Source organism: Nanorana parkeri, unplaced genomic scaffold (genome assembly GCF_000935625.1).
Source record: "Nanorana parkeri isolate BGI_ZX_2015 unplaced genomic scaffold, ASM93562v1 scaffold174, whole genome shotgun sequence".
Taxonomy (NCBI): Eukaryota; Metazoa; Chordata; class Amphibia; order Anura; family Dicroglossidae; genus Nanorana; species Nanorana parkeri.
This window is the reverse complement of record NW_017306442.1, coordinates 1864003-1887114: the sequence shown is the minus strand read 5'-3', so window position 1 is coordinate 1887114 and position 23112 is coordinate 1864003.

Here is a 23112-nt window from a genome sequence, read left to right as displayed (position 1 = left end):
TTCATTACAGCCTGGCCGAAAAATGCAAATAAAGCATTAAATGGTTTCCATTTATATCCTCATCCGAAAACTCCCGGGCCTTGTCCGGATCTGCTTACTGTCTGCCTGCCATATTGGGTTTGGACCTCCCTCCTTCCCCTGTCTGCCTTAATTAAATATTAGAAACTTTTTGGCTGTGTTGTTAAGAAATATGTTCTGGGAAGCATGGAGGGAAATATGGGGCCCATCCGACACTGCGGGGGAATTTCTCAAAACTAATTCAGACAGAATATGGAGCAGTTACCCATAGCAACCAATCAGATCCTCTCTTCAGTTAAGCTTTTAAAATGAAAAACCACAGTTGATTGGTTGCCATTGGCAACTGCTTCGGGATTCTGTCTGCTCCAGTTTTGATAAATTCCCTTCACTGGGGTCGTTTGGAGGTTGCCAGGAGAACGGTACTTGCCTGACTGCATTGTGCCAAGTGTAAAGTTTGGTGGAGGGGGGATTTTGGTGGGGGGGGGTCCCCTTAGTTCCAGTGAAGGGAACTCCTTAAGGCATCAGCACACCAAGACATTTTGCACAATATCATGCTCCCAACTTTGTGGGAACACTTTGGGGATGGCCACTTCCTGTTCCAACATGACTGCGCATCAGTGCACAAAGCAAGGTCCATAAAGACATGGATGGGGGAGTTTGGGGTGGAGGAACTTGACTGGCCTGCACAGAGTCCTGACCTCAACCCGATAGAACACCTTTGGGATGAGTTAGAGAAGAGACTTCGAGCCAACATCAGTACCTGACCTCACAAATGGTCAAACATTCCCATAGACACACTCCTAAACCTTGTGGATGGCCTTCCCAGAAGAGTTGAAGCCGTTATAGTGGCAAAGGGTGGCCAACCCAATACTGAACCCTACTGACTAAGACTGGGATGCCATTAGAGTTCATGTGTGTGTAAAGGCCAGCGTCCCAATACTTTTGGTAATATAGTGTATATTGCAACGAAAGTTTTTTTTTTTTACATTTTATCTTACAATGAGCTATTCATTTTTATCTTTTTTTGTGGCAGGAGTTCTGCTTTAAGTTGATCACATTCACGTGAATATGTAAACAAAAGAATAATATATCTTTTTCTTTAAAGGTAAATTGTGTGGAGCGAGCACATGTCTCCTGTACAGCATGAGCAGCTGACTGACTGAACAGAGCAGACCACTTCTGCAGGAACGTCGCGTTGTGTAACCTCAGCTCCCTATCAGCCAAGTTTCTTTCACATGACTTTATTCACACGAATTGACAAATCTGACATTCATTTTTTTTATTACAGTGAATCATCTTGCTCATTACCATTTGCATCACACACAAAATCAGCAGGGGCCTATTTAATAAAGGGCCTGGAGCAACAGCCATAACTATCACATCTCATTTATTTAGTGAGATTTGGAGGAAGATTTCGCTCCTCTGACTGTGTCAGCTGTAATTAAAACTGAACCTTGTACGCCGCAGAAGAAGGACGCTCATTGATAGGCGAAGAATACAGCCAGAGCATTGTGGGCCCCGTGTTAAAAATAAGTATTGTTTAATCTCAGTAATAGGTAATAATGATCATAAGAGTGATGAGTGAAGCAGGGAGTGTGACGGGTCATTGAAGTAAATCTATGGGTGATCCCAGCCAAGGTAATGCAATTCACTAACGCAATGTGTTATGTGTCATAGCAATCTTTGTTTTCAGCCATGTAACCGGTATTTTCAACACTTGTTTGGCTCTCATCGCTAAAAATAATTATTATTAGACATGTGCGATTCATTTCGTTTCCGAATCGAAATTCGGACGAATTTTCGGAAATTCGGACATTCGGATGTATCCGAATTCCGAATTACAGACATAACGAATGCAAACGAATCCGAATTTCCATTTCCGAAATTCGGTAGCGTTTAGTACGAACGTTCGTTTCGTTTTCTGTTCTTATTCGTTTCTTATTCGTTTCGTTCGTTGGAGCAAAGTGACATTAGAGAAGGAGAAAAATATTTTTTCCCCCTCAAATGTCACTTTTGCTGCAAACGAACGAACGAAACGAATAAGAAACGAATAAGAACAGAAAACGAAACGAACGTTCGTACTAACGCTACCGAATTTCGTCCGAAATCCGAATTGACTTTCACACCCGAATCCTGAAAAACGAAATAACACAAATCCGAATTTAAAACGAAACGAAACTAAATTAATTTTTTGGCAGTGCACATGTCTAATTATTATGATGGGAAAAAATGATCATTATAGCTTGGTGAATGTCTTAGGGCTCATGCACATGGTTGTCAGGGGCTGTACAATGTAAATTCCAATGTATTTTCCCCAGCCAGTGAGCCACGGGTGCCACATGCCAGGAACGTGCGGTCAGGGGAGGCAGGTGAGGCAGAGCTTCACCTAGTATTATGAAGAAAAAAGGTGATAGCTTCAAGTCTGAAGCTGACAGCTTTTTCTCCATTCAGATCGGCTTGTTACAGGTTACACAGCAGGAAAATCATCCCCGCTGGGTAACCTGTCATGGACGGAGTGCTGCCTGTTTACTTACAGGGAGCATTGCATCCAGCTTTTGACAGGTAGTTAGGTTACACAGCAGCGGGCTTCCCCACTGCTTGTGTAACCTCAGCTGTCACAGCCTCTACTCTGTGTTAGAGGCGTGAGCTCTGTGGATGGCTTGGACCAATGGCAAAGCGCCATTGGTCCAAGCTGTCCAATCGAAAAAAAGAAAAAAAAAAACAGTGAGGACATTGATCTCGATGCCTCACAAGTGAGCGATAGGGAGGCTCCTCCCTTCCTCCTCCCCACACAGCTTGGATACTGAGCTGGGGGTGGCGCTTCGTCTGGATGGGGGTGGTGCTTTGGTGGGATGAGGCAGAGCTTCGGCTTGCTGGGGGATGCCTCACCCAGCACAGAAGGCATGGCACGTCACTGCCACGTACAGCCTCCTATAGAAGCACGCTGTACGCAGGTATACTCTAGACTTGATTATTATTATTATACAGAATTTATATAGCGCAATCAGTTTGCGCAGAGCTTTGCAATATAAGGAAGACATTACAATCACAATACAAATTAAGACAAGATGATTAGCAGGGCCCTGCCCGTGAGAGCTTACATTCTAAATATGCATGCTTAAACATATAGATAAGCATACAGGGGGGAATTTATCAAAACTGGAGCAGCTGTGCATGGCAACCAATCAGCTTCTCTCTTCAGTTTGTTCAGGTAAGATTTGAAAATGAAAAACAGAAGCTGATTGGTTGCCGTGCACAGCTGCTCCAGTTTTTGTCTACTCCAGTTTTTTATAAATTTCCTTTGCAGTATTTTATTCCACGCTCCCACAGGATTCCTCCAGGCTGTACAACTGGTCCCCGAAAGCTGCTTCCCTTTGCAGCTCTCCAACGTCATCACATTGAATGCAGGATGTGTAGACTGCGAATGAAGGGAGCCAGGGCCCACCCACATCCCAGAGCACTGGAGAGCCCCGGGCTCCAGGGGAGCAAGGAATAAAGGAAATATTTCTGCCTATTCTTCAACCCTTGGCCATAACAAGCATTAAGAACTGAAGTTTAATTTACTTTGTCTTACCTAGACACCCCCCTCCCCTTTTTTCAATATGCTAATGAATGTTTAATTTATTACACCCTTTATGTTATACCCATTGCATCATCACTGGGCCTCTGTGCTTCTCATTGCAATGCAGGTAGGTCATGACTGGTGGGAGGGTTGGCAGGGTGCTGTACATAGCTTCCTGAAAATGTCACAGCACCCTGCCTCAGTACTCTTCACAAGAGCCCTCAACCTGATGCAAGCAGTGGGTGGGTTCTTGGGAGGAGCTATGCAAATAGGGTTGCCACCTTTCTTCAAGTGAGACCCGAACACTCTAGTGACACGCTGACATTTTTTTCGGAGAATGAGTCGCGGCTTATTCATATGTAAATAGCGCCACCCATTCATATCTAAATATCACAGTTCAGACTATTTTCAGTGGGGGGCCAGTAGCCCCTATCTTAATTTTGGTTGCCCCTGTCTGCCTGACATCTTGTGTCTGGATTTCTGCTGCCATGAAACCCGGACACAGCATTCAAAACCCGGACTGTCCGGGTGAATTCTGGACAAGTGGCAACCCTACTTGATGGGTAGGTACAGTCTGGAGGAGTGGAAGGTTCTAGGCACGCTGTATGTGCATGAAGACTGTGCTCGGTAATGCCCACATGTGATGCTGAGCTTCCATGATTAAAAGATCTAAAATACAATAAATAAAAAGGGCGGGCCAGGGACATTAAGGTTCAGGAGGAAAATTGTGTTCCTGCCCACCTATTCTGGCATCCCAAAGTGAGCCACGCCGCCTCCCGCCCCAAAACAAAATGAGCCCTTGGGGCGGGAGGGGGCGTGGCGATGCATTGAAGTCAATAGCACCGCAACCACGCCCTCCGGCCGCAGTGCGATCGGCCGCACCGGTCCAGAATGCAGGCTTTGATGTGCAACGCAGTTCCGGTGCGGCCGATCGCACAGATAAAATGGTGCATGCAGCATTTTTTCTCACTGCACCGGCTCGGAACTCAAGCATTTATGTGCCACACATTTCGGTGCGGCCGAAGGGCGTGGCTGTGGTGCCTATGAATTCAATGCACCGCCCCAAAACAAAGTGAGCCAGCCGGAATGCAAACTAGTGCGCTCTGGCTAGAATTGGGCCGGAACGCACTGAGGCTGGTGGGAACTAGTCCTAAGGCAGAAAAATGCAAGGTCTGCTTTTTACATAGTGGCCCACCTCACCATAACCTGTCTGGTTGTATTGCTGTGTCGATCCTTAAGCCATACTCCACAGAAGCCATGTTTTCCATACACTGCGCTGATGATAGCCAACAAACCTGAAACAGCTGTATACAGTTTTGGAATAACAATAATAATATTACCGCTTCATTTTATAATGACATTAAATTGGATGGGAGGGAATTATGTATTTTCGGAGATGGCCATTAATTATAAACTTGGTATCCATAGTGTAACATTAATACACAATGACGCTAATGACACCTCTGGCTATCTCTACTTTATATTATCATAAGAATCCATCCAAAACCTTTTTTCTCTTTGAATGCTTATCTGGATAGGAAGTGAGGTGAGCTCTCCCCAATGGAGACACCACCATAAACGCAGCAGGGAACCTAACCCTTTCCCCGGCTCTATCCAAAACCAAAGAAGGCTCTTTTCCTGTAGTTCCATGTCCTCCTCGCCTGGATGAATGTGCCGTCTGATGAGTTGGGTGGAGAAGCGTATAACAATATATGTGATGATTGAGAAAAAACTGTCATCACCCATCCAGACAATGACTTCTCCATCTTTATACCTGGACTAGTCGGCACTAGCCTATTTGGAGCTGATCCGGGCTCCACACCCTGTGTATAATCCTTTTCAACACTTGTTCTGTTATCTTAATGCACTAATATTCAGTGTAAATTATGGAATTGTATTTATGATGAATTGTGTCACCCACGGGGCTTAGCGATAAGCAAATATCACTTTAACATCTTAATCTGTAGTGGCTGATTGTTGATAGCTGTCATGGCATACACTGCAGGGACAGGTGGTTCTTAAAGTGGACCTGTCATAAGACGCTCTTCCTTTATAAGTCAATGCTACATTGAAAAATGAATGCCCAAATACAAAAATCATGCATCTTTATCGCAGAAATATTTGCTTTGAAGTCCATTCAAACCTTTATTTTTTATTAGGGTAATGCAGTCAGGCTGCATAACCAGTAATACATGTGTGATTGTTATTTTTATAATGTATTATTGTTCTGCAGCTTTTGTTAAAATGGCCTGTGTTGGCAGCATGCTGGAGAAGCAGACTGCTGCTCAAGAAGTCTCCAGCGCTCTGACATGTCCTCTGCATAATGCGCTCCCCCTGCACAGTGCTCCAACCAACAGTCTCACTCCCCCTGCACAGTGCTCCAACCAACAGTCTCACTCCCCCTGCACAGTGCTCCAATCAACAGTCTCATACCCCCTGAACAGCGCTCCAATCCACAGTTTCACGCCCCCTGCACAGTGCTCCAATCATGTCTCACTCCCCTGCACAGTGCTCCAATCAACAGTCTCATACCCCCTGCACAGTGCTCCAATCAACAGTCTCAGGCCCCCTGCACAGTGCTCCAATCAACAGTCTCAGGCCCCCTGCGCAGTGCTCCAATTAGCAGCCTCACTCCCCCTGCACAGTGCTCCAATCAACAGTCTCACTCCCCCTACACAGTGCTCCAATTAGCAGCCTCACTCCCCCTGCACAGTGCTCCAATCAACAGTCTCAGGCCCCCTACACAACGCTTTAGTTCTGTAGGCCAGATACTGGGCCTCTTCCAGGCCTTCTTCTGTGCATGGTTAACCACTGCCAATACCAGCTGAGCATTCCCCCTTTCAATATCCATATGTGTATATATTTCTATCTATCTATCTATCTATCTATCTATCTATCTATCTATCTATCTATCTACCTACCTATCTATCTATCTATCTATCTATCTATCTATCTATCTATCTATCTATCTATCTATCTATCTCACTTTCTGGTATCAAACTATCCATCCTAATTTTCTTAAAACTTTAAAAAAACAAGTTTTTATTATGTGTCTCTCTGTCTTTAGATAGATAGATAGATAGATAGATAGATAGATAGATAGATAGATAGATAGATAGAGACCGTATATGTAATATGGAGGTGAACATGAACATAAACCGGCTGCTTTACTAAAGCATGAAAATTAATGTTCATACAATTAATTCTCCAGTCATGTGCAAATGAAATATATAAACAACGATTTTAGTAACGGAAGCAAATCTTTACAAACATTATTGTGTAAACATTCTCAAATCCTTTAGTAAATAAGCCTCAAAATCTGGGCCGAATCACTAATATCTTGAAGAGTAGAACTAATGATTCCATTTAGGACTTCAGTCATGCTTGAAAAGTGTTTTTATTAGGAATAATTTACCCAATGATAGTATACAAATAAATATGAATCTTTTGTAATAGAGAGGAAGAAATAGATACTATCAAATAGATAGATAGACTCATATATGCGTAAACAGATACCGTGTTTCCCCCGAAAATAAGACACTGTCTTATATTTTTTTTGCCTCAAAAACACACACAAGGTCTTATTTTCGGGGTAGGTCTTATTTATTAATTTTTTTAATGTACAACAATCCCCACTTATTCGTGTAGAAAAATATGGTGATCAGGGCAATCAGGGGTGCCGTACCTTTCCAAGAGCTATTTGCTAACCAATCGCTGGTCAGAATGAGCGAAGCGCGCTCTTACTATGGATTCCTCACAGGCGCTTGTGACAGGAGCTGGTGCTATAGAAGAGGCATCAGCTTATGCGGGTCTGCTCCCTCCGCTGCCGCCTCGCTTCCTTTAGCGCTGGCTTCATTGGCACCACTTATTCTCTCCCGCGACTCTTCAAGTTCCCCCTTATGCCACCACCGGCCCTGGGAACGGTCACAGCTAGGTCTCATTTTTGGCGTAGGTCTTATATTTTAGCAATTCCCAAAAATAGAACTAGGTCTTATTTTCGGTGTAGGTCTTATTTTCGGGGCATGTCTTATTTTCGGGGTAGGTCTTATTTTTGGGGAAACAGGGTAATACATAGATAGATAATAGATAAATAAATAAAAAGATAGATAGACAGATAGATAGATAGATAGATAGATAGATAGATAGATAGATAGATAGTTAGATAGATAGATAGATAGATAGATAGATAGATAATGGATAGATTATAGATAAATAAATAGATAAACACAGATACATAGAAGGATAGATATAGATAGAGGATACTATAGATAGAAGTGGGAAATATGAATATTTATTTGTATAATATAATTGAGTACCTTATCCCCAGTAAAAGCACCTTGCTCAAGGTAATAAGAGTCAGTGAAGTCCCTAACTAAATCATTAGTTCTACTTAGCATTAAGATATTGGGAATTCTGTCCGGATTTTATGTTCTGCCTCTTTCCGCAGTTACAAATGCCCTTGTAATGTAACAGAAAGAACAACATCAAACACACCTTTTAACTTTCCAATTCTTTCTAAATTTCTTTAAACTTATAGGCCATATTGCTGACTCTGGAACTTCAAAGGTGGATTAGGAGCAGGCTTCACGAAAAAATCTTACCATTTCATAAAATATGCATGCGAATTTTATGCCCATCACCGTAATTATTCATGTTCTAATTACTTTCACATTCAGGTTCTATCTAGACAGGTATGGACTGTGAATGTGATTTTTTTCCCTTCTCCGTGCCATCTTTGTGCGGGAGGAAAGAGGACCTGCTGTGAGATGGGGTTAAAGCAGAGCTGGGAGGAACAGTGCTGCCGTATAGCAAGTCTACGCCATTGGGTTCAGTTGCAACACTGACCATACATATAAAGGATCCAACCTGGTAACAGTAACCTTCTCCTGAATTTATTCTGCTTCTCTCATCCAACAAATTCTTACTGCAGAATAAGGCCGTTGTCACATCACAATTCTGTCCCTGGTGACACTCAACGAGTGAGCAAGATTTTTGAGCATTCTGGGTCATTGTATTAATGAAAGCAGTTGCAACGGATGACATAATCTATTCACCTGCTGCTGATTGGCTCCCTGGCTAACTGATTGGTATTTAAAAGTGAACACGTGGAGTGTCAGGGATTATAATCTCAGCAAGAACCTACTGTTATATGATTCTGCTGAATGTGGTCAGGAAGATGACTGCATGCCTATAGGTGCTCATTCCTGTATCTCCTGGCTAACTGATCTCAAGGGAAGACATGGTTGGCTAGGTTGGATATATCCAACTAACTTAGTTAACCATAGTTGGCCATACCCAGATCAGATTTTGGCCATTTCCTGCTGAATTAGATTTGTGGATGGTCCTTTTGATGCAACCCAACTTGACAAATTTTGATCTGAAAATAGAAAGAACGGGGAGGAAAACTGATGGCTGAACAGTGACTGCAGCTACTGTTGGGGTATTCTGAAAGCTGCGGGGTGTCAGCTGTGAAAAAACAATAGCGCTCAGTGTAGATTCCTCCATCCATGCTGTTTTTGGTGCGGGAGCGCGCAGCGATAACGAGGTAAGTTTAAACCTAGTTATGTAAAACCTTTTTCCCAAAAGGAAAAAAAGCTGGTGATACTGTTTACATTAGAATGTATTGCTGGGACTTGTAGTCCTGCATAGCTGGTAGTATTCTGCATTGCTGTATAATGATTATACAGCAATGCAGAATAGCACTAACTATGCAGGACTACAAGTCCCAGCAATGCATTATATTATTAAGTAGGGCTACCCCAGTGCCAATACAGGGCATTTTCACAAGTACTCGTGAAAATGCCCCGTTACTAAGTGTAGATACCAGCACTGGGGGAACTACCAGGGTCACAGCGATCGCATTTGTAACCAGGCCCTGATGTTCCGCCAGTTGGGGTGGCCCAGAGAGGACCGGAACGCTGGCATTGATTTGCCAGGCCTTCCCGCGCGGGCGATCGTACTCAGATAACCCAAAATGACTTTTAGAAAAAAATATAAGACAGCCACTTTGTTGAAGAGAATGTTATTAAGCCATTATATTAGGAACTGTGTAAACGACAAGAGTAGCCTCGTGATCTATGGGCCAGCATGCTTCGGAAATAACCTCCCCAAAGCGCTCTGTTTTCTTTCACGTTTCTCCTTTAAAAACTCTTAAAGGCACGGCGAGAAACTTGATATTTTATAGCCGTAATGCATTCCGCTAAAAGGTTCTGCCTATGGTTTAACTCGCTGAGGGACCTTGGATATTTGCAGTGGGTTAGTTCCTGAGACCTCACTAAGTAATTCTTTATTGGTTTTCACTTAGAGTATTCTCCAGTTAAGAGTAAAACGCATTCTTCGGGACGTTAACCGCCTTGTTCCTTTTATTATAAATGTAAACATGATTTATGTCCCGCATTAGCTTTCCTCTAATCCCTCCGTATTGTCACCGTGCATTAAATCCTCGGCCGTAATTTGTTTGCGCAGCTGAAAACTGTTAGATAGGTAAAGACAATCTGCCCTTAGCGAAAACTCTCCCCGACTGCAGGCCTGCTCTTTCCTGCCGGGGAGGAGCGAGAAGATCTAATCGGAGATCAGCTCATTCCAAATATATATATGTGTGTGTGTCTGTATGTGTGCCAGAGGTATAACTAGAAACCTCAGGGCCCCGGTGCAAGAAACTATTAAGGGCCCCCTCACCCAGGGGCGTCGCCGAGGCCGGGTGTCACCCGGTGCGGAGAAGGGGTGACACCTCGCCGTGATGTCATCGCGCATGCGCGGTCATCTTATTGACGCCTGCCGGCGGCCATCTTAGTGATAGATGCTGGCAGAGAGAGGAGGGGACCTTCACCCGGCGGGGTCCCCTCCTCTCCCCTGACAATGTCGGGCTCTCTGTCCATGACTGAGTGCCCGACTTTTCATAGGGGGTGACACCAAAATGACTGGCAGTCATTTTGGTGTCACCGCTCCAATGGTGGAACCCGGGTGCGGGCCGCACCCCCCGCGTGACGCCACTGCTCCTGCCCTGCCAGACTTGTGTGGCAGAGCTGTGTAAATCCGAGAACTGGAGGGACAGAAATACAAATCCTTAGGCAGGTAAAATAGCCCCCTTATATGTCTTCCATCTGTGTATTTAGATTTAAGTTTATGTCATTGGATGTTATATGAACTTTTTTAGCAGTATTGCATTTTCCTTTTTAGGAGTTTACATACAGGTTTATATTCCTATAGCCTGACGCTTATTAAGCTGGAATATTGACCTGTGGGAAGGCCGCGATTCATGCAGCGAGAGGCTCGGCTTGAATAATTCATACGTCTTGTACTTTACTACGATGAAGCAGCAAACCTAGGACACTTTCGGGAACACACAGCCTCCGAACACTTCCCCCCCCAGCACTTGGCTAAACGCTTATTATGTCTAGTGCGGTCATCCAGAGCTGGTATTAAAAGCAGACAATGCTCCCCGGTTGCCTGCCATTAATCCCTAAGTACTGTCTAACTGTTGACAATATGTTGGTTAGAGCCAAAGTCATCACTTTTTAAAGGAGTTACATGACGAATGGCCTTCCTCCACCACCTACATTTATGGTCGTGGCAATAAATGTATCCAAACAACTTTTCACGTTTCCTTTTGAAAATATAACAAGTTAGATCCCGAATGATTCAGCATCACCGCCGGGGACGGTGCAGATCACCGCGTAGCCCAGCTGCAGAACAGGAAATGTGGACGTACATAGGGGGGGCATTAATGAGGTCTCACACGGTGCCAAGTTTTGTTTGGCACGCGACTGAATTAGGAGAACTGGAATAAGAAAGAACCTGGTGTGCGTGTCTACGTGCATGGATGACCGGCAATTTGTCCATGGGTAATAATTGGTTATGTTCCCATTAGGAGGTGTAGGTCCGCGTAGCTCGTTTGGCAGATCAGTCCAAATTCCTTTGTCCTGTTTCCACTCCTTATATCTGATTCCTAAACCTGTATATATAGTAATCTTATATATAGTAAAAGCAAAGTTCACATTTAAAAAATAAATAAATGCACACATCAGGGGCGTCCTGAGGCAGGGTGTCACTGGAGTGGGTACCGGGTGGCACCCCGCAGTGATGCCATTGCGCATGCTTGTAACGTCATCGCACACACGCAACAGCATCGCGCACACACACACGTGATGACGTCACAAGCTGTTACCTGCGGGAGGACATCTTGGTAATGGACGCCGGTGTCCCGTGGCAGGGAGAGGAGGGGAAATTCACACGGCGGTAAAAGGTATGCGGACGGGGCCAGTGGCATCACAAGGGGGGTGCGGTGGGTGCGGCCCGCACCTGGGTGACACCCATGGAGGGGTGACACCAAAATGACAGTCATTTTGGTGTCACCCCCTCTGAAAAGTCGGGCGTTCGGTCCATGACCAAGTATCAGGAGAGAGGAGGGGACCCAGCGGGATAAGGTATGCTGTCTCCTCCTCTCTCTGCCGGCATCCATCACCAAGATGGCCGCCGGCAGGTATCAGAATACTGCGGCTCGTGCGCGATGACGTCATCGCGCACACGCGTGGTAACGTCACGCGCATGCGAGGTGACGTCTCGGCGGGGTGACACTCGGACACCGCTCCGGGTGTCACCCAGCCTCGGGACGCCCCTGGTCGGGGCCCCTCCTCTCTTGAGCAAATTAGTAACTCTTAAGGCCTGGCTAGTAGCTCAGGACTTGAAATTCTGAGCCCTGCAGTAAAGCATTGTGATTGTGATCAGTGGATCCAAGGTGCAATGTTCTGGCTCCTGCAGATTTTCCCTCCCGTCCATGTCCGTACCTTGGTATGGACATTCAGTAACATGGATAGAAGGATGTATCAATGGACTACAAGTGGGGTGATATCACTCTGCTGCACTGGCTTAATGGGACTTTTAGCTTCTCCATTCACAGATCCTGTTAAAGGATCTGTGAATGGATGACGAGGCTGTGTGAGTGGAGACACAGCACCTTTAAAAATTCAAGAGCAGCCTGCGGGGAGAATAAGCTGGGCACACAGCAGAGGCATAGCCACCAAAAATTTTACTTTTGGTGTCTTGCCCAGGCGGGACACTGGCCAGAGCATCCCAGGTTGCTAAGAGCTGGGCGGGGAGATGTGTTGCCCTTAAACATCTCCCTGCCCGCTCTTAGTAACTGGGGACACTCTGTCCAGCGTCCTGCCCAGCTCCTGACAACCAGTGACATCACTGGTTGCCAGGAGCCAGGAGGGACACCGACCTGGGCATCCCAGATTGCCAAGAGCTGGGCAGGGCGCTGACCAGACCATTCTTTGTTGCAAAGAGCAGGTGAGGAGATGTGTATGGGAGAGAAAAAAGCAGCTGTCTACGTGGCTCAGCGAACGTTCACCGACCCACAGAGCGGCGCCCCCCTTTCGAAGTGATGACCAGTGCATGTTCCATATGTGCCATACCCTGGATAAGCCACTAGCACAGAGACTTCTGCTGCTAAATCAATTGTTTTTAATGAACTCTGTTTTCTTATCTTGCATTTATATGACCATTAGGCCTCATTCACGCTGCTAAGAGCCGGCCCGTACAGATCCGTGCTGCATGCATGGCCGTATCGGCCCTCTCCCAGGAAACACAGGTGCTGCGTGTGATTGTACGTAGTAGCCTGTTCTTCTCTATGGGAGTACCCAGCCATACGCCGCTGTATGCTCAACCTAACTGCACATCCATGCGGGTGTTCGTATTCGTACACAGACAGGGTGGATCTTGTCTGCGTCTAAGCAGGGACACCCGCACCGGCACGGATGTGCAGTTCGGTTGAGCATACGGCTGCGTACTCCCATAGAGAAGAACAGGCCGACTCTATACTGTGTGAATGAGGCCTTAAGGTGGCCATACACTATACACTAAGGTCTTGCGATGGTTGTAAAGTAATTAAAAAAACTTACGATCTGCCCATCTTGGACATGCAGATCGTACTTGCGATCATCGCAAGCCCGCCCCCCTGAGGGGCGGGCTTCCGATGACTGCAATGCTGGACGGGCAGTGTACGCATGCGCACACTGGCACGTTCGGCATTTGTCTCCCGAGCATCATTCAAACCAGCCGAATATCGTAAGATTTTCGGCTGGTTTTCCAGCAGGCTCCTTAGACAAAAGACGTGCGACCGTACAGTAGAAACAGTCGCACGTCTTCATTCACACTGAATCGTGCAGTGTATGGGCACCTTTAGAGTGAGCAAACGGGCTCACCGGAAACAAAAAGAATCTTCCTGCACAGTATTGTAGAAAGACGCATTGCAATAGATCATTCGAGTTGACCAGCGCTGGATCCTTTCAGAGCACAACTGGGTTTTCGGCAACACTAATAAAGGCACGGTATTCTTTTGATGGTTTAAAGAAGTATTCAATTCTCTAACTCTCAATAACGAATCCAAATCAAACAAAAATACAATATAATAATATTATAAACATTACTCAGCAAAGTATTTCCTTGCTTCCCTTTTTAAAGTAACAGGTGCCAGTTACAGCACCGGGAACCTAATTAAAATAAAATACTTGTACCCCCGCTTGTATCTGTGCACATCTATCGTATCTCTGCAAAATTATAGAGTATCTGCGATCCAAGAAGCGGACACTTAAAAAGTCAAAGTTCATATACAGTATCTCCAAGTGCTTGTGCGGCTGCTAATACCATTACCTACATCATTACCTGCTAATTGTTGGTTTTTAATGTCATTAGCTTCTCATTCGCATTTTTAGGATTCTTCTCTCCTATGTTCACGGTCAGAGAGGTGAATACCGGACCAACCTGCTCTATCTAGATCCTGTAATTATGGAGGTTTTCTGCCATTTCATGACATTTTTGTCTATAAGGAAGAGTCGGTGGGAGGAGAGAAGGCTTTCTGCGTTCATATCTTCAGTGATCTATCAGCTGCTTTCTAAAGTCCAACTGCAACACAGTGTATTCAGTTTTGTCATACCTTCTTTATCCATTAGGTTAGAGACTTACATAGTTACATAGTCAGCTTGAGAAAAGACTCGTGTCCATCAAGTTCAACCAAAAGATAAGAATGAAAACCTCAGAACCCTACACTGGCAAGTTGATTCAGAGGAAGGCAGAAACCCCTTACAAGGTATGGTCCATTATGCCCCAATAAGAAAACAATTCCTTCCTGATCCCCTAAAGGAATAGGTGTACTCCCTGGATTATCAACCTTATTATTCATTTTAAAGCCCAAACGAACTTTCATTTTAAATCAGCTAAATATACTGAGGGGAATTTATCAATACTGGAGCAGACAGAATCTGGAGCAGTTGACCATGACAACCAATCAGCAACCACCTTTCGTTTTCAAACCTTAACTGAACAAACTAAAGAGAGAAGCTGATTGGTTGGCATAGGCAACTGCTCCAGATTCTTCTGCTCCAGTTTTGATAAATTCCCCCCACTGTATTTCAGTCGCAACAAAAGGGGTGCAAAACCTTTCTTGTTACAAAGTTATTTTTCTTTACAAAGCAGCCTGAGTAGAAAAGCTTATAGAAAAGCTTGTGCCCTGCTAGCATGTCCGCTCCTTCAGCTGCCGTCAAATCAGTGGCGGGTGGGGGGTTCCCCGTCCACAGCTGCACATAAGTAAAGTGGCGAGTTGCAGTGAAGTCATTGACCTTATATGGCTACAAGGCTATATTTGGTCAATCACATTTCATAGGGATGCACAGATACTAGTATCGGTATTGGTGCCGATGCCGAGTATTTGGGAACGGCACCAATTTATACTCGTGCTAGCCCAAATGCTCCGATGCCTAGCCCGATACCCGAGCTTCTGGTATCAGGAAGCCAGGCAACGAGTGATTACATGCTGCCCGGCTTCCTGATTTGTCGGGAAGCCAGCTCCATGCTCCCTCGTCACAAGGTGTCACAACAAAGGAGCATGGAGCTTTGTTTGCCAGCCAATCAGGAAGCCGGGTGCCACGTCATTACACGGCGCCTGGCTTCCTGATTGGCCAGAAAGCCGGCTCCATGCTTTCTCGTCATCTGGTGATAAGGGAGCATGGAAACGGCTGCCCTGCTAATCAGGAAGCCAGGTGGCGAGTCATTACATGCCACCTGGCTTCCTTAATGAGACTTCTGGTATAGGTATCGACGAGTACCGGGGAAAAAGTATCGGCACGGTATCGGTACAGCCCTAATAGTTACCTATTATGGCCATGTGGCTATATAAGGTCAATGACATCAGCACAAGCATCCCGCCCCTTTCTTTATGTAAAGCTGCAGGATGGGGAATGCCCCAGGGCACCTCCAGGTTTGGACCAGATGTGGACCACTTTGATAGTTGTCATTCATTTTACACATGAATGAATAAGAAGAATGACTTACTCCCACTTCTTTCCTGCTCTGTACTGCCCCAAACACAGCTTCTGTTCTTTTATTTTTTTTTTTTAAAGAAAACACATATTATTATAATTTCACTTTAAGTCTGCTAGTGCTTTTCATGAGTGGTGGTTGCCATTAGGTCAGGGCTGATTCTGGCAGAACTTTCTTTGCAGCTTTTCATTCTGTTCACTGTGCTCTAACCTTCTAAAAGGGCCAGAGGGACAGAACAAGGCACAGAAATATGAAAAGGAGAAAACGGAAATAATCACCAAAATCTTTACAGGTAGAAAATGTAAATTTTATCTTTAGAAGTGTTGCCTTGGTATATGCCCTACTGGTTTCTATGCTAGGTGGGTCTCTAACTGGGAAAGTAGTTCACTGATTAGTGTGAGAAATGGTTTAGAGGATGAAAAAGCAGTGCAGTCAGGGGAACGGACATTGGCTGGCCCCTGGGCTCTCTGGGATGGAGCTCTGCAGAGGATCAGAACATGGCTCCTGTTGTGAAGTCTTGGAGCAATCAATCACTGTGTTTGATGGATGTGCCTGGGGCAAGGCAGACCTGTGTACACTCATAGTGAGCTCAGCCAGGCTCCAGTCTGCTCATACCAGCATGTGAGCTATTTCCATAAGTCATAATCTTACTGCATATTTGAGTTTCCTGTGAACGGCAAGATATGCAAGAACATATAAGTAAAGGTGCCTCTAGATATCAGAGAATGTTCACCTGATGTGGTCATTTATGGATCGAGGAAGGTCGAATGCTTGAAAGTCCTTCATAATATCCCCTGGTCCCTAGTTAAGTCTGGGTGGGCAAGAACTCATTGACGAGGATGTATTTTTCCAGGTCAGGCTCCCCTGAATCGAGCTAGCACCTGCATGCTCTCCCTTCCTTCCTGCAAAGGTGTAAACAAGGACATGAGCTTGAAATGAATGTACGTTTCTGTATAACAATCCTTTACAAGAACCCTCTAGTGTCTGAGGAAACCCTAAAGCCAAACTCCAGTCAAAAAGACAGGCCTGGAACAGCAAACGGAGGCGTCTGTGGAAGGCCTACATGACAGGGGTTTGGAAAAACAAAAAGAGGTCCTGCTGGGGTTAATTTGTTCCTAGCGACAGGGAGGTTATGATGTGACACTTACCTGATTGGCCAAAGGTGCGGAGAGGAGGAGTGTAGGTGGATGCCTATGGAGAGAAGGTTCCAGATCCAGACGGAGTCAGCAGCGTGGAAGTAGCGTCCCACCCTCCCGCCCTAATTTTTTTTTTTGTGTGTGGTATTTGCTTTTGTTCGATATTTGCATTGTCCAATTGCATTTTGTTTTGATCTATGGTTAATGTCGCTACAGCCGGGCAGGATATTGAGGTCCTTGAGGTGCAATCTATGCAGTTGCGGTTTAGTTAAGAGCGGAAAGCTGTCTCAGGTATGGCATCCCTTTGTTAACGGGTCAGATCGTTAGTCATCTAGTGTCTGCTTATACTGCCCCCCCTAGGCGGTGTGATGCGGCTGGGGGCCATGTAGGCAGACACTGGTTGGTTTGTTATGGGATGGCCTTCAAGGACCTCAGTTCCCGTTGTCAGTTATTTTTGGAAAGATTTGTTAAATGGTTTTACATTTAATAAATTGGCTGCTGTGGCCGCTAAACATTCTATACCAGTGTCGTGTCAATTAATTAGAAGGGGGATTGATATAGAAGTCTTATGCTGTTTCTTTAATTGACCCTTACAAAAGGTAGACAATACCCTTGTCATGTATTTTTCCCACCTCTCCCTCCCAACAACTTCTAAACCATCTTGATAGGCTTTAGTTTCGCCTTAACTTGTGAAGTCAGATATACTCATCTAAGTTCCCGCCACTAGGTCCCTCGGCACCACTGCCTGATTCCTTTGGTCCCCTTCACTGCCCTCCTCTGGCGTCAGTCCTCTTCTGGATCCTGAGAGGACCCTGGAAAATGGACATCCAATAGGAAGTGTCCACATCATGCAGGAACTGAGGTGGATACTCAAATCAAGCATAAAGTAAACAGAAGAAGAGAAGACTTTGGGCTGCGGCATCATTCAGCCATGGCTTAAGGCAAGTAAAAAAGGGATTTCTTTAATCCAGCGATCAGATAGTGTGGGGTGGGCAGGGGGTAAAATGAATGCTAGATGGCGCTGGCGAGTATAGGAAATTCCTATTTTAAAAAATGCACTTGGGGCTCCACTTTATCTGACTGGGTCCCACTGTCAACCAACTCATCCAAAGGAAACGTGGAAACTCTGATTCCAGCAAGGCCTAAGCAGACAAAAACAATGACCCAATATCAAAGGGCCATTCAGATCCCCGGCCTGCAATACTCCTACTCCATTAATGAACACAAGGACATGATGCCTGTACAGCCAGCTGGACTGACGCGGTCTGTGCATCGTTACCAGTGGATGTCCCATACAGGGCTACCCACGACAAGTTTATTTGAAGTCCGGCCAGAAATATGAGTTATGAGCTTCTCTTTTCACGGCGTGTAATTAAGTACATACATGCATTCTGCATTCACACTTCATTACAAAGTGATATCTCATTCACAAAAAAAAAGGCCCTGACAGCTCTCCAGGCAATTAAAATGCCTCTCGCTTCTGCTAAAGATATTTGCAGGTGGAAGCCAAAGGACCTGCACCAGACAAAAATTAGCTCATTTCTGAAAAATATTGTATACGTAGATAGAATCACTTCATTATTTCCAGCAGGCTTTACTGCCTGCTATTGGTGATGACATTAACACTGTCTAGCCTGTTAATAAATATTTTTCAGACACGTTGAACATGATGTATGAATGGGATATCATGGCCAAGCTGGGGGTGAAAGTGGCTTGCTCCAGGTAAGGTATATAAAGCCCCCTGAGGTAGACCATATACCATTTTGCTAGCAGTACAAACCATTTGAGCTTCATTAGAGACAGGGAAGAACAGGAGGTGCAAAACCCATGAGGAGGTGCACAACCAATGAGGAGGTGCAAAACAAATGAGGAGGCATACGAGCTGAATAAATACCAAGTTGCTTGCAGAAATTTTTGTGCGCTTAAACTTTCGGTCTCAGTATAAAAGGGGATGGAGACTTTGCTCTGAATGAGCTTAAAAAAAAACGTAGATCTCCCGTAGATCTACCAACAGCTAATGATTGGTTAGTTTTAGGAAGGTCCACAAGTTAGCCCGGTCTTCTTCCAAAATTGGGATCCTTGGCCAACAATTGCCTACCCACAATAATGGATTGATCAGTTTTTAGGAAGGTATACAAGTTAGCCTGGTCTTCTTCCAAAATTGGGATCTTTGGCCATCTTAATTAGCTGTACTGGGATGATGTAACTACTGCAGGTGCATGGGAGTTGATTCATCCCGCCATATGCCAAGATTGTACACTGAGTTGCGATTGTCAATAAGGAGAAAAGGCAGCTAAGAGTACCTTATTGCAAGCATAGAAAGTCTCTTCAATACAAAGCCTGCCTGGTTGCCCCTTTTTAATTTTTGCTTCAACTTTAATTGAGCAGATATTTTTTTTAACATACCCCAGCTCTTTACTATAAAATAATAGACATTAAATGAAAATAAAATCACTAATACAATGGCCAGAAAAGAAAGGTAGACAAGGAATTATGTAGTGCCCTTTACATTGGTGGTCACTGGAAAACTGCCCCCTTGCATTGGGCACCTTTGAAACTGCCCTTTACATTGGTGCACACTGGAAAAGTGCCCCCTTGCATTGGGTATTATTGGAAAAGTGCCCCTTTACATTGGTGGTCATTGTAGAAGGGAGGAACAAATCAAAACTTTTGTTTGTGAACTGTATCACTAATGTTGTGCAAAATGTGCAAACTTTGTGGCAAACTCCACTGATTTCTTTGGAGGGTGAATCTTGTTATCTGGCTATCTGCAGGGCTAATAGCAAGCTATTGTCAAACAAAAGGCATAGGAAGCAGGGGATTGCCACAGGGCAATTTCAATGGCAACTGGCAATGTTAAAGAAACAAAACAGTATCTCTCACTACACAAAATTGTAAGCTCTCCCTACCAGCTCTAACACACGCTGACAATATGGTTGCTGTGAGCCTACCCTTTTATAGAAAGGGGGCTTGGTTATCCAATTGTTTAAATTATTGTCTCTTGTGATTTAGCTGACCAGCATTATAAGTTGTTCCTTACTTCTAGTGGTGAACCAGCCAGCAAACCCGAACCTCATCTCTACAGTGCAGTGGTCCCCTACATTTGTGGACGCTGGTAGAAGGACCCACCTGGGTTGACAATCAGGAGGAGAAGGACCCCGTTCCATTGTTGGTCAGTAGGAAAAGGACCTCTTTACACTGGCGGTCATTTGGAAAAAGTACCCTTTACATTGGTAGTCAGTGGGCAAAGGACCCACTTAGGTTGACAATCAGTTGGTGTAGGACCCTCTTACACTGGTGGTCATTGGGATAATGAACTCCTTACATTGGTGGTCAGTAGGAGAAGGAGCCACTTAGGTTAACAATCAGTTGTAGAAAGACACTCTTACACGGAAGGTCAGGGGGAAAGGACCCACTTAAGATGACGTTCAGTAGGGGAATGGCCCCCTTACACTGGTGGTCATTGGGAATAAGGACCCCTTACATTGGTGGTCAGTGGGAAAAAGATCCTCATAGGCTGACAATCAGTTGGGAAAGGACCCCCTTACATTAGTGGTCAGTTGGAAAATGGACCCCCCCCTACATGGTTAGTCAGTGGGAGAAGTAGACCCCCATAGATCGGTGGTCATTGGGAAAAGGGACCACCTACATTGGTGGTCAGTGGGAAAAGGGAACCTCCTACATTGGTGGTTAGTGGGAAACTCCTACATTAATGGTCAGTAGGAAAAGGGACCCCTGACATTGGTGGTCTCTGGAAAGAATGCCCTTACATTATTAGGCATTTGGAAGAATGCCCCCATTACAGAAAGTATTCATTGATTCAGAAACCCCTAGCAACCTCTGGAAGAACCCTGGTTGAGAAAGGAAAGATGGACTATTAACATCATCCTCTGCCACCATAGAAATTTACAGTCCAGGGTTCCTACCACAATCATACCAACACATGCACTTTGAGATTCTACTAGGTATGTTTTGTGAGAGGAACATGGACAGCTGGATAAACCTGAGAACATGCAAACTTCATGGAATGAGTTCCTGGTGACTATCAAGGCCAGAATCCCAGTGCTGCAAGGCGAAGAGCTAACCACGTCACTAATCACATGTCGCCCACTTTCTCGATGAGGAACAGAAAAAAATATATTTAATTATTCCTTAAAATAACAGGTGCTGACATCACTTGACAAGACTCGATGTATTGTTCGTGCATTCTCCTCCAGGGAGTCACATGGAACACACAAGATTCTCCCCATTTCCTCCAGCTGTGTGAGCGCTACATCCAATGGTGTCACCCGGAGCATGCACTTACTGACAAATCTTTACACCAAACATTCCAAACAAAGGAAAGACAAAAACTTCAGCTTTTCAATTACAAGACAGATTGTAAAGACAATTCATTTCTGAGGATATCGAAGCCAAAAATCTATGTATTGCAGCTCACCGGCTCTTAGATGTTGTAGCTGCCCTGACTTTCTTACCTGTTGGCCATTTCAGAATTCTCAGGTTCTCAGGTAATTGCTGTCGACTGAAACCTCAAAAACTATTATCAGATTTCCCAGCTATCTCTACAACTAGAAAATACCTCCTCCTTTTTGTAATAGGGATAAAGGGAGGGGGAGGTATTATAGGTCTAAATTAGAAGAGCAGCCTAGGGGATCATTCCATAGGTGTAGTGCAGTGGGCGAGCAATGTCACCTTGTGACAGGAAATGCGTTATTGGCAGGATTACCAGGTGAAGTCAAAGAAAAAAAAAAGCCTGAAAAGTGAAAACTAATGCAGCCAACACATCTACAGACTGGTAAGCTGCAATATATTACATTATTAGATATACTTCCATTTTCTAGTTTTTTAAACTGATGTATGCTTTAAAGTAAACCTAGAAACCTGATATGTATTACCTCTCACAAGGCTCACAGTACTCCCCCTGACAATGCTTTTGTCTGCCTTTTTCTCCAGAAGGATGGAGCCACCTTTGTTCCGGCATCGTCCAGGATCATCATCTACCTATTGGGGTATTATTTTAGAGGTGACACAATAGTGGAAGTGGAGTTCTTGGCTGACACATATCAGCCCTAAGGCTGGGTTCACACCTAAGCGTACCGAATAAGCGCATTTGCCGCGTGTTTCGTGCCGCACCTTTTTACCATGATTTGCGGTAAAGAAAACGCGTGACAAACGTTTCCGAGGGCTATCCGGCTGTATCCTAATGGATACGCGTGGCAAATATGCCCCAAATAAGCTCCTGTACTTCTTTGGGCGTAGGGCGTTTTGCAGCGCGTTCCTACGTGCTGTAAAACGCCCAGGTGAGAACCATGCCCATAGGCAATCATTGGTTTTCACATGTTGAGCGTTTTACATAGCGTAGGAACGCGCTGTAAAACGCCCAGGTGTGAACCAGGCCTTACTGCAGCCTTCCACTGTGAATTGCTACAAAGTGACAACGTACAGTCTGATCATTGGATGAGTGGAGACCGAGGGCTCGTATACAGCAGGTGCATTGAGCTGCATTGATCAGCATTGATCTTAGATTGTAAGCCCTCAGGGGCAGGGCCCTCCTTACCACCTTGTCTTGACTTTTATTGTAACTGTGATGTCTTGCTTATATTGTAAAGCGCTGCGCAAACTGTTGTTCAGTGCTACCTTCCGTCTGACCATCACTATCAACAACTCCTTGGATTCCCAGTGTGCTTTGCATCTCTATCCCTGCTGCTTGATGTAATGCAATCTCCATTTCTCAAGATTACATATCCCATCATGCATTGCTTCTAGCAAGCAATGTTGGTGATACATTGTTCAGACGTTTAGTTGTAGTTCAGAAGGCAGGCTCTGTGAGGAAGTGCATATTCAGGGTGTCGGTGCTTTGAGGAAGTCCATCTTATTGGCATCTTCAATAAGTAGTTTAGAAACTTCTAGGTGGATTTGATTAGAAGTGGGATGGAACCTATGTAAATTCAATATAGAAATACAGATCAGCGGTAGGCAACCTCAGCACTCCAGCTGCTGTGAAACTACAAGTCTCATGAGGCATTGCAAGACTCTTGACAGTCATAGGCAGAGGCATGATGGGAGTGCTGAGGTTGC